This window comes from Monodelphis domestica, chromosome 6 (genome assembly GCF_027887165.1).
Source record: "Monodelphis domestica isolate mMonDom1 chromosome 6, mMonDom1.pri, whole genome shotgun sequence".
In the NCBI taxonomy this organism is placed as follows: Eukaryota; Metazoa; Chordata; class Mammalia; order Didelphimorphia; family Didelphidae; genus Monodelphis; species Monodelphis domestica.
In genome coordinates this window covers 193,337,529-193,351,355 of record NC_077232.1, presented here as the reverse complement: position 1 = coordinate 193,351,355, position 13,827 = coordinate 193,337,529, and the positions used below count along the sequence as shown (strand labels likewise).

The 13,827-nt window shown below is 33.4% G+C and overlaps 1 protein-coding gene and 1 long non-coding RNA gene across 2 annotated transcripts in view; one reads left to right on the top strand and one right to left on the bottom strand.

The window, feature by feature from the left end:
• The window catches only part of PDGFC (platelet derived growth factor C), a 263,344-nt gene that overhangs the window by 115,622 nt on the left and 133,895 nt on the right, over positions 1-13,827 (top strand). The gene's annotated exons all lie outside the window — the stretch shown is intronic.
• The window catches only part of LOC107649317 (uncharacterized), a 45,953-nt gene that overhangs the window by 20,518 nt on the left and 11,608 nt on the right, over positions 1-13,827 (bottom strand). The window contains exon 2 of the long non-coding RNA XR_008912920.1: positions 2,152-2,326. This is a non-coding gene — a long non-coding RNA (uncharacterized LOC107649317). The remainder of the gene's footprint in view (positions 1-2,151; positions 2,327-13,827) is intronic.

The following is a 13,827-nucleotide window of genomic DNA, read 5'->3' as shown; positions in this document are numbered from 1 at the left end:
AATAATGACAAAGAGTGTGTATGTGTGTGTTTGTGTGTGTGTGTAGGAGAGAGGAGGGGATATCTATCTATCTATCTATCTATCTATCTATCTATCTATCTATCTATCTATCCATCTATCTATCTATCTATCTCTCTAGAGAGAGAGAGGGTGAAAGAGGGTGAGACAGAGACAGAGACAGAGACAAAGAGAGAAAGATTGTTGTGGTAGCTGCTTGAATTATAAATAAGAATTTAATTTTTCCACCTTGGAAAAGAGTAGAGGAGGTGGTGGAAATCACAAGTGGTGATACTACGGAGAGTCCAATAGGAAGAGAGGACCACAAAATTATAGTCTAATTTACAATTGTGCAGGTTGTGCTGGGGTGGACCTGGGAAAGGATCTGACGATGATGATGGGAGGCAACTAGGTGGGATAGTGGATAGAATTGATGGATGTGGAGTCAGAATGACATCAAATATTATATTTAGTAATAGATATATATTATATATTAACTATGATTCTGGGCAGATCACTTATTGTTTCCTCTTGTGTATAATGAGAGTAATAATAATAATACTTCTTAGGGTGTTGTGAAGATAAGATGATATTAAATTTCTAAAGTGCTTTGCAAACCTCAAAATGTTATATTTATTAGTGGCTATATTCGCCATCATCATCATCATCATCATCATCATCATTAAACCCTGGTGGGGTGGTAGTATCAATTGCTGGGAGAGTTGTAGAGACAGTACATGTTCCCCATATTAACACTCAGGACAAAACCCCATTTGCCTTGTGCTAATTATGACTAAAGTAGTTGCAGAGTGACAGGAAGGCAGCCAGGTATAGTGGATATGTTACTGGACTAGGAGTCAGGAATACCCATTTTTATATCCTATCTGAAGTTCTTATGACTCTAGTGACTCTATGGCAAGACATTCATACATTTAGTGCCTCAGTTTCTACATCTATAAAATGAAAGTGTTGGATTCAGTGGCCTCTATCAAATCAATTTTAAGTCTATGATTCTATGATTCATAAAATCTCCAAGTTTCCAGAGCATAGCCCTGCTAGCAGCTCTTATTCTCTGCTCTTGAATCTTGATGATTTTGTTCATAATAATCCCCTCCATAGTTGCCCCCATGTCAGGTTTTCCCATATGTTTCAATGGTTTCCCAGCTGTCCATATCTTTAGTCTGCTATTTGAAATTGTGCCTCAGAGTCTCTTCTATGAGTAAAGAATGAATAATATCAGCTATTTACTGATGAACTAAAGCGAGGAAATCATAGTTGAAGTGGGAAGAATATATTTTTCATCTCACTACTCTTCTCATCCACATGCCTAAATCAGTTCTTTAGTATTAGAATATTTCATATATGTAGTCTTTTACCAAAAACGTTTTCATTGATGGCTTTTCTTTTTAGTTTGCTTACTATAGCTTCATTTTTTAAAAATTTTATTTGAAACAGAAGTCAGGTGTGAAAAGGAAAGTAGGGAAGAGCATAGATACTACTAAAAGCTATAGTCTCAAGAATAATAGAAATAGAATTATAGGTCTACAATAGAAAAACCTTGGGATTTTACCTTTTTTTCTTTTAGTGAATGTGATTGGGAATATAACACTGATTTATAATAATATTTATATGAGACTTCTCTCCTATCTTTGCTCTCTCAAATCCATTGAATCCATTTATTAAAGAATGTTGTTTCTAAAGTAATGCTTATGCTCTTTGTTCAGATATTTGCTTTGAAAAGAAAATATAATAACTATGAAATATTAGGAAATAAATATTTTAGAGAAAGTAACATTATTATTTACCTTTTAAGTTTTTTTTTAATATGTCTTTATCCCAAGAACTGACTGGGACTCCTGGCTTCATTCTAGGCTCACAGGGATCAGCCCACTTAAGCCCAGATTGCCCTGGGCTGGGACTCCAGACTTCTCCACAGGTTTGAAATTTCAAGGGGGTGTGGATTGACTTGGACTACTATTTGCCCAGTCAGGATCTCAGGATCTGAATGTTGGTTTGGACTTAGGTTCAGAACCGGGTACAGTGGATATGGGGTGATGGGGTGTGACTTGCTCTTGGCTTACTCTTCACTCTTTGCTATAATCTTGCTGATTGTGCTTACTTCTCACCCCAGTGTCCCAGATGTTCTCTGCCTACCTTTTGTATTTTTCTTTTCTTGAAAGTTGTTTCACTCAGTCTCCTTGTTGTTTCATTCACTTCTGTATTTGTTTTGTGGCAATATTTAAATATTGGTTGGAGAGGATTCTCATGGTAACTCTGGAGCTGCTCTGGTTTACTCTGCTATCTTGGCTCCTCAATCCTGGAGTCTGACCTAAATGAATGAGTGAATCAACCCTAGTAACTGATTTTATATGAAGATTATAATGTGTTGTATTTCAAAGATCTATGTTTCCATTTTTAAGGACTATCAGCCTTAGTAGAAAGTCTACACCAAGTTCGATGACCTGATTCTTTCCTTGGATGCTTCAAGCTAAGCTTTTCTAGCTTTAACTTGAAATATTAATTTAATTATATCTGTTGGTTTTGAAATTTTGCTTTAGGTATTAATTTGTAAGTTCTTTACTTTTACTGCCTATCATCACTTGCTTTGTGATCTCCAAAGTGTCTCTAAATTTTACTTTTTTATCCTTCTTGAAAATGTCCAGTGTTCCTTTCAAATATTAGTGGCCATGCTTCCAAACTTGTTCAAAGGAGAGAAATCCAATGAAGACATTCACAATTCCTTAATTGCCAAATTGCCACTGGAATACTTCAAAAGGAAGAATGTGACATAGCAGATGAAATACTTTTAAAGTCAGACTGAGTTCAAATCCTACCTTTGACACTATAGCTTTATGACTTAAATATATAGATAAGTCATTTTAACCTTTCTGAGCCTTACTTACCCCATATGTTAAATAGGGAAATTAATATTTAAAGTTCCAATTGCATTAGCTTGTTATAATACTGAAAGCGCATAATGGATTAAAGTTTTCCATAAACTTTAGCATTATGTAAATATCTATTGTTATCAATCATACACTTAATTTCTTAATGTTTCCTATACAATAAATAATAAATTTCTGTTTCAACACTTAGTTCTACAGAGTAGGTTTTATTTAATGTAAGCTATATTTATAATACCTCATGAACAGACTGATTAACTTGAAGGCCAGTCATACCTTGATCTAGGCATGGTTGGAGAAATGACCTTTTCCTTGGATGAAGGATAAAAATCTGAATGTTCACATAAAGTGAACATTAAAAAAAGATATGGGAATATTATTGAAAAATAGGAAGCCTTTAGAGTTAAAATGCCTAGTTAAAAAGCTAGATAACTTCATGAAGAAACAGAAAAAAAAACATTAAATTGCTATATGAGGATTTCTAGGTGATCTGTCTTTTAATTTGTATTAATAAACAATAATTAATACAATATTAAGAGCCAATGTGGTCTAGTGGAGAGAGAGCTGAGGCCAGAGTGAGGAAGATTTGTGTTCAAGTATCACTTTTGGAACTGCCTAGTTATGAGACAGGGTAAATCACTTAATCTCTAAGTGTCTCCACCAATTTTTTTAAATATTAAATTTCAGAGAAAGTACTGATATGCATTGGGTGAAACAGTTTCCTTATTAGGTGTTTCCTGAAATAATGGCATCACAGATCTTGTTTAAAAGAAGAAATTAGTACAGATAGGTCATAGTAAAACCCAACTCTGTTTTGTCTGAGTATTTAAGCATGTCCTTCTACAAACCCATTTGGTGAGCATTAAAAATGTATTAGTGTTTCTTTGGCTATATACCAGTTCACAGAAGATTGCCCACCAGATGAATTTTTGACTACTGAAATATGTAAAAATATTCAATTGAACAAATATTTATAAAGTACCAACTATGGCTGGTCCTAGCACTAAGGTGAAAAAGACAATTAAAAAGAACCCCTGCCTTCAAGGAATTTACATTGAATGAGAGAGAACATGAACAATTGGGTGAAATCAGAGAGGGCTTTGTAGAGTCTTGATCCTTGTAGGAAGATAAGCATTTTGAGAGTTGGAGATGAAGAAACACATTCTAACCTCTGGAAATTTTATTGATTATATGAATGCCTTCAAGGTGATATAGGAAGGATTAAATTTTGGGAACAACTGGCAGTCTAGTTTGTTTGGAATTTAGAGTTTGTCAACAGGAGAAGCATATAACAAATCTGGAAAGTTAGGTGGAAATCAGATTGTGGGATATCTTAAATGCCATATAAGGTATCTTTTTCTGTAAGTAATGGGAAACAAAGGCAGATTTTGGAGCAGGAAAATGACATGATGAAATGGATGCCTTAGGAAGATTAGATTAGCAAGTGCATGGAGAATGGAGTGGACAGACAAGACACAGAAATCAGGGAAAGCAATGTGAAATACTTTTCAGTAGTCCAAGAAGACATGAAATGAAAACCTGAACCAAGTTACTGTTTTTGCAAGGAATGAGAAGGAGATGAATGCAAGACATGTAGAGATAAAGTCAACAAGCCATGGTAAAGTGAGGAGAGGAAAGTCAAAGATGATTCTAGTGTTGTGAACTTGGGTAAGTAAGAAGATGGTGCCCTCAATTAATCTGCTAAGAAATCAGGATCTGTGTGACAATATTTACAAAGTTATAGATTCCTTGACATATTAGGTTTATTAATTCATTGTTCAGGGGATGAAAGGAGAGTGAAAGTGACTTAAAAGTTTGTCTTTCAATTCTATACAGTTCTTTACATTTTGTAGGATAGAGACTTTCTTAAATTTCTTGAACCCACTTATCTTAACCACAGGAAGATAAGTTTGATGTTACTGTTTTTGATAATTTTTAGTACTTACAAAAAGAAACTTTTTGGATTTCCTATAAATGAAAAAAAAAAAACCCTCACATATCCAGTGCAAAGTTTTGTGGGCAAATTTGTGGTTCCCAAAATATTTATCTTTTGTACCATTTTGTAATTGTCAGCTTCACAAGCATGTAAGGCATTTTTATATCTAATTAGATTGATGGTATCATGAATTCTTATTTTTCATTATGTATGTAGCAGGTGCTGAATAAAGTCCATGCTTGCTGTTAAATTTAAGGCTAGCATTTAAATCTTTACATAGATTGATTATCTTGCATTCATATGTTTCCTTTCTGCCTAGGGGGCTATAATATAATCTCAACCCTGTATTCAGCATAAAAAGAGATTCATTGAACAGATCTGGGCAAACCGAGAGGGATCCAAACAAAAAGGCACCTAATGAACAGTATCTCCTATACTTGTTGGAGTTTATACTTTGATAATTATATTCTACTTATTTCTCTGTCATATTTAACTAGCAACAAGTACTTAACTGTCAACACATAGTAGATTTACTATCTTTTGAATGGAAAAAATGTTACCATTGTTTAAAAAATGAGACTAAATAAAGCTGCAAAACTCTAAGCCTGGATATATATATATATATAATCTGCCTTATGTAATGACACATCAGTATCAACATCGGTACACACAGTGTTCTAACAGTCATGATATATTTTTAAACTTAAGTTTCACGTGTCTACGTGTATAAGAACTGTAATAAAATTACTGAATAATACTTTGAGACCTAGCTGGTAACACTGATAGACAGGGCAGTGGTAATTAGTAACATAGAAAGTAATTTGGAAGTTGGTCCTTAAGGCTTGTCAATGATTAATATTTCCCATACATCTAACTACAAGATATATACCCACCCTTTCTCATTCAAAGCTTATCTTTTAACAGAAAACAAATGATGAGATCATTAATTCAATGATCTCTACAACTTTCTCAGAAAATCAATTTCCAGGCTATCCTGGGAGGCAGTGCAGATTCATCTTAGTTTCCTATAATTCATAATCATGAATATACTTTTCAGAATCTTGTTTAATCAAAAATGGTTTTAATTGTTTCTGAAATCATACTTTTCAAAGGTAAGAAGTAGCTAATATCTTCAAAATATATTCAAGAAGTTTTGAAAGAAGGGAATATATTAATATTCTAGAAATTTCATCCCCTTGTAATTCTTTTAAATTAAAGTTTTATTCACCTTCTCTAGAGACTGAAGTGTTTCTAAAGCCCTTGAGGCTTTTAAAAGTTCTCCAGGATAGAAAACCTTATAAAAGTATTAGGAGCTTAAAAAAAAAGCAGAAGCATAAATATAATTCAATAGATTGACTCTTATTTACTGTTTTCAGTTGAATGACAGACTGTAAACTCTAGATTATAAGTTTAGGAGTCAGAAAAGAACAGAGTTCAAACATTTTCAGGTATGTCAGTAACTCCTTAGTGCCCCTGCAACTAAGAATATAAAATTGTAGGTGGTTTGCCAGGCTACATCAGAAAGAACTGCTACATTAAAAGAATCTTACACAAATAAAACCATAGCTCTGTACATGAGACAAAACAAAAGATTGAAAAGCATCTGTCCCCAAATATTCCAACATATAAACGTCCCATTTTCTAATTTTCTATATCCTATCTTTTATTATGTGACTTGTTATAATTGATAATCCTATTGTTTTGTGTTTTGGGGATACAATTCTTTGTAAACTGTACAGACTGTTTTTTACATTTTTTTTTCATTGAAAGGCTCCCAGAATATTAAAGCATCAAGACATCTATTGTTTAAAGAGGTAAATAGTCATTTTCAGATTAGAGGGCAAGTTGAAAGGCATAGGGAATATATTAAAGAGAATAGATTGTTCTAATCACAAGCTTGGATGTGTTTGAGGATATATGCATCCTAGTTTTGTTTTCTTTTTTTTCCATTCTGGGAAAACATTTTCATTTTTACCCAGTATTTAATCATGCCACAATGCTGCCAGATGTTTTCCAAAATAATTCTACTTTCTTTCAACCATCTTATTCTGAAAGATCTCTTGTATACTCAGTTGTCAACAAGTAACTAGTCCAACCAAAATCAGAATGTCTATGCCAAGCTGACTCTGGGAGGGACTTTTGTTTTTAAACTAATTTTTTCAAGTTGGCTTTTGGTCATAAAAAACAGAGTAGGATTCTCATCACAGAACTTGATGTTGCTCAGAGACAAATAGAAGGTTGTCTGAAGCTTTATTATAGAGTTCTTGTGAAATATATTACAGCAATTTCTGTCAAGGGTCTTAGAGTTACTGGTGCCCATATAACATAGAAATAAATTTTAGGATGCTGTTTTCATATCACATAAATATTCCTAATTAAGTCTACTTTAGGCAATGATCTTCAGAGCTGTTTTTTAGGAATCAATTCAGCATCACCCTTTGGGTCCACCAAATCAAGATTCTTACTTGAAAATAGAGCCTCACAAACCTGACATCTTTTTGTAAGCATTTCAGTACCACCTTCTCTTTCACTGATTTTGAAAGCCAAGTCATCTTTAATCATTTTTTAAAAATCATAAGATATCTTAATTTCCAGTTTTCTACAAATTTCATGTAAATTGAGTGACTCTTAAGTGGTTTACACAAATCAGCAAGTTTCAAATTAGAAACAGACTTGATTTTGACCCTACTTGTCATCAGTCCATTTCAACAGTGTAGCGATGGAATAAGCAAAACGTTCACAGATACAAAAGAATCTAAGCATCTCACAAAGTTTCCTAACTGTTCTTAGAGTTTGCAGAATGCCTACTAGCAAACCTATTGTAAACTTTGTAAGCTTTTACTAGAGAGTAAGCACCAAAAACAATTATTGGTATTTTGAAAAAAACAACTGAGTAATTGTTTGACTTTACAGAACTAATTACAAATCTAATGGATAGATTAGAAGACAATTATCAAGAAAAGTTTGGTATAATATCTTGGTAGGTTAAGTCAGAATTCACTAGGATAGTATTCAATTATGGGTCTTTTTAGAGACAATATGTCTGCTAATCAACATCATTAAAATTTTTTCTTCAGGATTCTTGACTTTTTAATGGAAATATCTCATAAAGAACATCTATTAAAGGTGATACATGCCTTTCTGCTAGGAGATCTCTGAGTTAGATTAAACAAATTAAATTAATCATATATTAAGAATCCCAATATGCCTGACAATATCATGTTTGTTAGGTATTAGTATTCAAAGACATAAACAAAATATCTCCTATCCTTAAGGAATTTAGGGGTCATAAGATATTAAAGTATTTGTAGACTAGAAGTGAGGGGAAAACATGAGACATTAGATTGGAATTTACCTAAATATAACATAAAGTTATCTTTGACTTATACATTGGAAAGCCTGTGGATAGGATAGATTTCATATATTCAAATGAATCTAATTTTACTTCACTATTTCAATCGTATAATTTCTTGAACAAAACTATTTTTCTTCTTTGATTCAGTGTGTAAGTTTATTTTCCTATCAATTGCCATGGTTGAAAACAAGGGAATTGGTCCAATGATTTGAAGATATTTAAAAATTATAAATTTGTATGCTGGTAAGGACAAGGGATTGGTATCTACAAATAAATATGCATACAAATTAAGGAAGTTGGTAGATTATTTTTTCTAAAGAAAAAAATTAGTCATATTATTTGAATAAGAAAGTTTCTCCAATAATTACATAAATCATCAGTTTTTGAATGTTCATATTATTAACAACATTGTCTACTATCATCATCACCACTGTTGAGTATTAATTATCTAGGCTTCCTTTACCTTTTTGGAAAATGTCAGAAGCATGAATCTTAAGTGTTTTATTTTGTGAGTTTTTCCTTTCTCAAAAACAGCAGAGGAGTCTGTGCTAATCAGAATAATGTAAACGTCAAGTAAATTGACCTGAAGTGCTTAAGTCATCAGTGAAGAAAATATCAGCCCTCTTGACTTGGGACACTGTCTATATTTATTTTAATCAGAGCAAAAATAGATGGGGTTTTCCCATCTTCAGAAGATTCAATTCCTTTTTGGTAAAATGTACAGGCATGGAGTTTCTGAACTTCTACTTTGTATGCTTTGTGGAGAATATATTCTTTTGAAGAATGATGATAGGTGTGGGTTTGAAAAGCCAGAGATATCCATGAAAATTGAGTTCTAAAAGTCTCCACAACCCCCTTGACTTACTAGTTGGAAGAAGAAATTAGTTGTTGTTGTTGGTGGTGGTGTTGTTGTTTAATTTTCCTGACTGAATATGGAACACAACTGAGAGTATCACAGAACTACAGGAAAATGACATACAACAGTGAGCTAAAGTAGAAAACAAAGTTTAGCCATCATCTCACCTATTGTTTAAGTACTGTTTTGGGACTAGACGGTTGGGTAGTTGGGAGGAACAAGAATCTGGGAAGACTGAAGCAATAAGGAACATATTCTGCAAACTAATGCTCTTTCTTGATTTTTTTTTCTATGCCAGCCAAGACTCCCCCTCCCTAAATGATTACTCAAAAAAATGATAAAATTAATTCGATTCAGTTAATCACTTTTTGTGCAGTTAATCATGTCATTTTGATAATTCCAATTGGCTATTTCCAAAGTCTGAAATGAGGATTCTGAACCACCTAAACTAGGATCTGAGGTCACCAAAAGTCTCAATTGTACTATCTCCATCTACTGGCAGGGAGGAACTATACCCAAGCATCTGGACTGGCATAGAAAATAGAAGAAAGAACATTTAAAAGGTAAGCAAAGCCTTTTAAATTTATTTTGAAATTAAAAATTTGATTTAAAAAATCCACCTTCACATAATGGATGGTATGGAGTCACTCTTCTTCACAGAGAGAATTAGCATGTGAACTAAAAAATGATATGTCAATATAATTAGAACTTTAATGAAGTTGAAGAGGCTGATCTTGAACAAATTCTTATATAATTAATTTTTAAACACTAGTACTTTCAATTTTTTCCCAATTAATATTAGTTCAAACAACAGTCAATATAACTATCAGTAATTTTTATCTTATCATTGGAATCTCTAGAACTCAGACTTCAAAATAACTTGCCTTTTTCTTGCAAATACTTTTGATGAATGTTTTAGAGATATTCAAAATCTTTTATTTCAAAGAAGGATGACATCATCCTTTATGCTTTTTAGTCTTGCTTTCTAGTTTTAGGGCTCCAGGTTTTCTTTTGATGATGTACTTGATTCATTTTTCAAAATAATTTCTATTTGAAGTCAATTTAGGAAGTGCGGGGTGTTTTTTGACAAATGTATGTGCTAGTAAGAAGCAAAAGTAGTATCTTTAATTCATATATACATGTGTATGAGTGAGAACTCTTTATTAGTGCCAATGATTGATTTCTATTTTATCTTATTTTAATCTTTACCTTCTATCTAAGAATCAATACAATTATCAGTTTCAAGGCAGAAGAGTGGTAAAGGCTAGTCAGTTGGGATTAAATGACTTGTTCAGAGTCATACATCCATATCACTTTTAATCAGCCAAAATAGGAACACCATTGATGATTTATTATGTAATGGAGTTTTGGCTTCTGTAATATTAAAGCAAAATATTACTAAAATTTGCATTAATCTAAGTTACACAAAAAGTGTAAAACCACGTATTCAAATTTAGATATACCACAGATATACTAAAGATTTCGTAGTTTATAAAGCTCCCTGTTGGAGTGTCAGGGCTATTTTTGGGAATGACAGCATGTAATAAGTGACTGGTTTTATACTCTTCAGATAATATCATTTAGGTTATTTCCATTAAAAAAGAACTACAATAAAGTTATGAACAGTTTTAACTTTCTTCTCCTTAGTCCATATCTATACAAGGATAACATTCCATCTTTCTCAGTATCTCAGGAAAATGATAGACCCATTCCTAGAAGAAGTAAATGTGGGGATAATTATCTCAATAACAATATTAGATTTCTTTGATGAAAATCTGTGAGGACAAGAACCATGTGAATGGCCTCTTCCATTTCAGGGAAGGTCATGTTTCTAGTTACTCCATTTGCTGATCTGTTAGATTTTACTCATATAAGCAATTCAAATATATAAAAGGCAATAGAGAGCTTTTGTGGCTGCAGAACTAATTCCGACAAACTGAAAATGAAGACATTCTTTCCTCAAAGTGAATAATAAAACTCTGCTGGGAGTAGGGGGAAAGCTTCACTACTATAAATGGAATTTCCCTTGACTCTCTAGCTTATTCCAAGCTTAATCCACATTGTAAACCAGATCTCCAACCTGAAAGTCCTTTTCTTACTATCCCTCTTGTTCAAAAGGCTCTCATCTCCCTCCTTTTGTTTTAGACTTTAAGGCTACTGACTTCAAACTGGTTGCTGCTGAATTTTCTTAAACTGTGACCTAATTCATCTTGATTCTAAAGAGAAATAGACTTGTACTGTCCATGTGTTTTCCCTTTGTCAGTTTCATTATCAAGCATACAGGTAGTTAAAACAATATGTGTTGAGGCAAAACCAACCTGAGTCAAATCAAATCAAAACAAATCTGAGGGAACAAATAAACACAATTTAATGTACTGCATATTTCTGACTGCATAAATAGATCTTGTAGACTATATGACAATTCTTTTTATTTTGAGAAAATTAGCGTTTCCTACCATGATCTTTTTTAAGAAAAAATCTTAAATTTTATTAATACTTTTATTTAGTAAGAAACTTCACATATTTATTTTATTTACCTGTAGAATAGGAACAGAAAACCATATGGTGTTTATTACCTGCAAGATCATACTATAGTATACATTGTAGGAAACATGTAAATCCTAGGCATTATATTATTATTATATCAGAAATTTGTGGATCACTTTTCACAAATTCACTGTTTTATGATGAACAACAATCAGTAGCTTTAGGAAAATCCTATGTTTTAGTTAGAGTTTGAAAATATTGCTACAAAAATGCAAGTTATGTGAATAACCAAGCAAGGGATAGAAATAATACTTTTGTTTTATTTTTTTGATTGAACTGTGATTTCATTGATACAAACAATGCCAGATTAGGAAAATTCCTATTACCAGGTGCAGATTTGCACCTGTCTGCAATTTAGATGGTGATAGTTGCTCAATACGAAGAATTTGTGAATATCCACGATTCTTTTTTTTTCATTTTTTTCATTGAAAATTTTTATTTAACTAATTAATTTAGAATATTTTTCCATGGTTACATGATTCATGGTCTCCCCACCCCCACCCCCCGGTAGCCAATGAGCAATTCCACTGGGTTTTACATGTGTCATTGATCAAGACCTATTTTCATATTATTGATATTTGCACTAGAGTGATCATTTACAGTGATCATATGCCTATTGACCCATGTGATCAAGAAGTTGTTTTTCTTCCATGTTTCTACTCCCACAGTTCTTTCTCTGGAAAAGATCCATGATTCTTAAACATCACTCAAGTGGGAAGGAGTAGATTAAGGGTGGGATTAAAAAGAATATAATTTAAATAATATTTGCTTTTATAAGGACATGTGTGTGTATGTGATAAGGTCTGTAGCTGAGATTTCATTGGTATATAGAACTTCTACCAGAGTAGCCTGGCACCTTGTGTACAATTTATAATCTTAGTGAGCTGCTGAGAGGTTGGTTAAGTGATTTTCCAAACTGTAATATTTATTGGGAGAGATGGGGAGGATATGAAAAACCAGGGGATAATGGGAGGTTTGTAGCAGGGTATGAAGGAGTTGAGGGGAGAGAGGGAATATTGCTTGGTGAGGCAAAGGAGAGAGATACCCCCTGCCGAGAGGAAGCAGCAGGGGTCTGATAAGGACTGTTTGTCTTGAAAGACTGAACTGATGTTCAGCTCCCTCTATGCCCCAGAAAGATAGTCCACTTAACTGACTGTGAATTCAAATAATATAAAGTTTAATAACCAGTTGGGATTGGAGATTTTTCCTCAGCTTTTGGAGCTGAGGCCAGGGCCCACCTGCTGGTGGCGGGTTTCTCCCACTCCCTTTGTGCTAGTTTTGTCAATTTCAGAATCTTAGCAGTAGGCAGAAAGCAATCAAGAATAGTTCTAACTTTCAGAAGTGATTGGGCCTGAATCTTTGGGCTGAACCAAGAAGAGGCAAGCCATTCCAGACTGGGCTGAACAAGCTCCTCCCTCCTCCAACACCAGGAAAGAAGTAAAACCTGGCAGGAAGGAAGTGCTACTCACAAGACCCAACTGCCACTCCCAGGTGCCCCTTCCCCCACCAACTGTCAGTCTTGTTTCCTTTCCTCACGGCATCACCCAGGGAATATGTGAACTCCATCAGGTCTTCCTAGTTACAAAGCCAGTGATCTATCCATGACTTCATGCTGTCTTTAAAAGAAAAATTATGATGTGGTTGTGGTCATTGGGGGGCAGGCATGGAGACTGGAGGTCCAAGGTTAAAATGTGACCTGTTACTTCTGAGCTATGTGAACTTTGGCAAGACTCTTAACTGTAGTTGCCTAACTCTCATTGATCTTCTGCCTCAGAACCAACACTTCTTATGAATTCTGAAACAGAAAGAGAGGTTTTTTTTTTTTTTAATAAAAAGAAGATATTTTTAAGTTATTCCGCAATTTCTAAATTCTTTCTTTTTCTGGGTCTTTATTCAATATGTCATTAGTGTGTGCTTGCATATTATTTTTATGATAATTTTGAATTCTGGAACTTAGACATCTAATATGATTTTACATAGTGGAGAGTTAAATTGTCAAATTTAAATAAGATATTTTACATTTATCAGGTATAATTCATTCTCAGGTTGAGTTTGGATCTGAAATTTCATTGGTGTTAGGAATTCTGGGTATAGAAACTTCCCTCTTCCAGTGATTTTCCATTGGGTTCTGATATGTTATGTGTTAGAGTCAGGACTTCAATCTGTCTTCCTGACTAACCCATGACAATTCATTGACTCTCTCTGTGTATGCATGTATATATATATATATGTA